The sequence below is a fragment of the Balaenoptera borealis genome (genome assembly GCF_965194805.1).
Source record: "Balaenoptera borealis genome assembly, chromosome: 17".
Lineage (NCBI taxonomy): Eukaryota > Metazoa > Chordata > Mammalia > Artiodactyla > Balaenopteridae > Balaenoptera > Balaenoptera borealis.
In genome coordinates, this window is record NC_138876.1 from 82,466,604 (window position 1) to 82,470,124 (window position 3,521).

The 3,521-nt window shown below is 38.1% G+C and overlaps 1 long non-coding RNA gene across 1 annotated transcript; it reads right to left on the bottom strand.

Moving 5' to 3' along the window:
* Window positions 1-200: 200 nt before the first annotated feature.
* Window positions 201-3,107, bottom strand: LOC309615381. Its single transcript, XR_014236785.1, has 2 exons — window positions 1,551-3,107; window positions 201-301 (listed from the first exon to the last, which is right to left on the bottom strand). It is a non-coding gene; the product is annotated as an uncharacterized lncRNA (long non-coding RNA).
* Between the last annotated feature and the right edge of the window lie 414 nt (window positions 3,108-3,521).

Consider the following 3,521-nt stretch of genomic DNA (forward strand, 5'->3'; position numbering starts at 1 on the left):
TTAGAAGGTGAAATACTGATTTTCATGACATGGCCAGGGCTGGCACACATCTCTTCAAAACTAGTATCTTTAGCAAGAAGAACCAAAATGAATCATGACTAAAATTGAGTTTCTTGATAATCCTCACAACCAGAAGGTAACTGGTTACGCTACAGAGATTAAAATGGAAATATAAGTAAATAAAACAGACGATGCATCTATTTTAGAAATCTGCTATTTGATTGTATTTTCAATGAAATAATATTTTTCATACATAAAGTGTTGGTAGTAGATTCTTTACTATTTTGTTTGAAGGTCAAACCTAAATGAAATCATATAGAAAAAACAGTATCAAATTGATTATTTGATTCTTTCAATACTTGAAAATTACGTATCTTTTGTCTTTTCAAAAGGACTTCAAGTTCCTTGTGGTTTGATTCTCGTGGGTGTGTACGTACAGGTGTGTGAGTGTAAATGCTACCCCCTTACATTTACTACCACATTCGATCTGTATCAGTTGCATAAAGCATTCTTGTCTTATTAACTGAAAACACGATTCACAACAATTTATAGCATACTGGACTACCAAACCACACCAGAATTTACTGTATTACTCCTAAGTCTATCATGCAGTTCAATGGTGTGTGAGGGATTTTAATCTGAATTAAGGAGGCAGACTTTTTCTCTTGCACAGACACAATCCACGTCTTGGGATAATAAGTCTGTGTTGAAAGAGACCAGGGTCTTCAGTAGTTGTCAGACTCTCAAAATTAACGGTCAGTGACAGCACACAGGCATGTCAGATACAAGTATTTTTGTGTGTCTATTAATTGGTGGAAGAGACGATTACAGCTCTACTTAATATGAGCAGTAATATTTCATTCCATGTTTGAACTTGGCACATTCAAATTTTTTAATTTAACTTTGTAAAGGGTATAATATTGACTTTAGGAGACTTTTCATCAAAGAAAATAATAGCTTTTTTATCTCTATTTAACTAGTATATATAAATTACCTGCAGAAAAGTAATGACTCTGCCATTGCTAAACCTACAAATATTATATCTGCCTTTGACTAGTGACGTTGGTAAAACTGGAGAAAATTAGCATCATGTCCATTTATCTTTATTGTACACTGTATATTTGATTCTCTCTCATTTGCAGAGCTTATAAGTCCAGGCTTGTGGCCCTTGAATCATTAGGCTGAAGGGTAAGTTAAGCAAACTTCTATTTCCTTTTTCCCACATGAGCCCACGAAGCCGGCTCGGGGTTCTTTAAAACACAGGAGCATGTGATTTGTAACTGGAAGGCCTTTCTGACGAAAGCATCCGCTCCCGTGGCACACAGAGCACTGCTGCCAAGGCACAGGGCACTTAGTGTCCTGCTAGGAAAAGCAGTTTTTCTCTTCGGCAGCTTCCTTTTCTATCTTGAGAAGGTTTTCAGGTGCAACCCGACTCTGACCCACCAGCCAGTGTCAGACTTAGCATTCAGCCCTCTTACTCTGCAGCTCTTTCTTCTAATTAGTTTTCATAATTTTCCCCAGTTGTTTTTTAAATTTTATTCGAAGCTTACCGTAACTGCACCATTTTCATTTAGTCTAAAATGCTCCCCGTGCTTCTCCAGACAGCCGAGGTGTGAAGCTCATTCCTTCCATGCAGGGAGTCATCCGTCAGGTTAGTCTGTCAAACGCAAAGGTAAGGGGTCAATAAAACAGACTCGAAAAATCCCATGACTTCATAAGGTTACTGAATGAAAAGGGATTCTCAAATGAATGTAACGTATAAGAATGTCACCGCGATTTATTTTCGTTACTGGTAAGTTTACTTTTTCCCTCTGATACTCAGAGGTCACGATCTCTGCTGGATCCCGGTTTTCTTTACAAAGGTCAGAACCCGGTGCTGCTTCTTCCTCTTCCGTGATAGCCGCAGCCAGAAAGCCGGCGTGACCGAGACCTCGGTGCCAGGACCCTTCTCAGTGCTCTGCTTGTGTTACCTTATCTGGACCTGTGAGCTCACCCTGGACAGAGAGAAAACAGGCACTTTGGGGACCAGGGGGTGGAGCTGCTCCGTCCCACACCTGGTGCAGGTGGGGCAGGGGCAGGGCCAAGGGGGGGTCATCTCCCAACCTCAGAAATCAAAGAATGAGAGTAAAAGTACCAACGCCAGCTCTAGCAATAGGATTGCTTCAAAGAACTATTATCAGCACTATTGTTACCATTACTATTTTGCAGCTCTGTTTTTTTCTTAGCTTTGATCCCACTAGGATTATGCAGCCAAATACTCCACCCATTCTGGAGAAGCTGCATTCAAAGTATGTGAGTGATTTAACAACCCCATCTGCTGCAGCAGGAATGAGGATATATTCAAAGAAACAGAATCGCCAATAAATCATTTGGGACCAGTTGAGTTCCCTATATATAGAACTACATTGAAAAGGGTTAAATATACCATATACATACACACTAAATACATGAAATTTGTCTACACACAAAAACATGCATTAAAGACAAAACAGTAACACAAACACTTCAAAATAATCATAAGTCTGTCTTATAGCATTTCAAGTTAATTAGAAACAATCAAATAAAAAGAAGCTGAGAACTGGACAAGCGTTATGAAGAGGCAGTTCACAGAGAGCGGCTCTCAAACGGCAGATACAATAGTAAAAAGTTGCTCAATTTCATTATACACAGAATATTAGACAGTAAGATTGTAATGAGCCAACATTTTCTATTGTTGACATAAATGAACCCCTTAAGAATAGTAATTGTTGGTGATAGAGTAAAGGGAAAAAATGGGTATTTCTGCCTGCGGTGTAAATTGGAATATCACTTTGAAGGACAATTTGGAAGAAGGCAGTAAAACTGAAACTGGACATATCCTAAAACTCCACAGTTATAATCCTAGTATCTACCTTAGAGCCACCCTGGGGAAGGATGAGGGTGCACAGGAATCCAGAGGCTGTTTGTTAGAGCAATAGGAACAAAAAAGTAAAGAAGTAAGTGATCAACTAGTAAAGAGTTGGCCACTATGCAGATGGGTAAATAAAACATGGTGCATTGATATACTGGAGCATTAGACATATAGTAAAGCAAAACAGGCCTCACACACACACACACACACACACACACACACACACACACACACACCTTTTTCTGGGGAAAAATAAGTAGAATAAAAGAGTTGAAGTAATATAGGCATAATTGATTGGTATTTATTTGTTTGGTTTGTTGGACCTTATTTTGCATCCTTCAATTAGTCAAAAAGGTATTTTACTGTATATCTTTTAAAATATGATTTAAATATATGGTTTTGGTATTAAAAATATAAATAAATATAGCGTCTTTCCATTAATTTCATTATCTCTGTTCAAAATAAAGGAACATTTATATAAGGCAATGACAATTCCCTAAAGAATAAAAATTCCTTCTTTGGGTATGTCTTTAAACTCATCCCTGGTCAATGACAAGAATACATCACATGAAAAGATGACAGATTCATTGCTATGTAAGTGCAAATATGCGGCACTGGCTTAGGGAGGGTT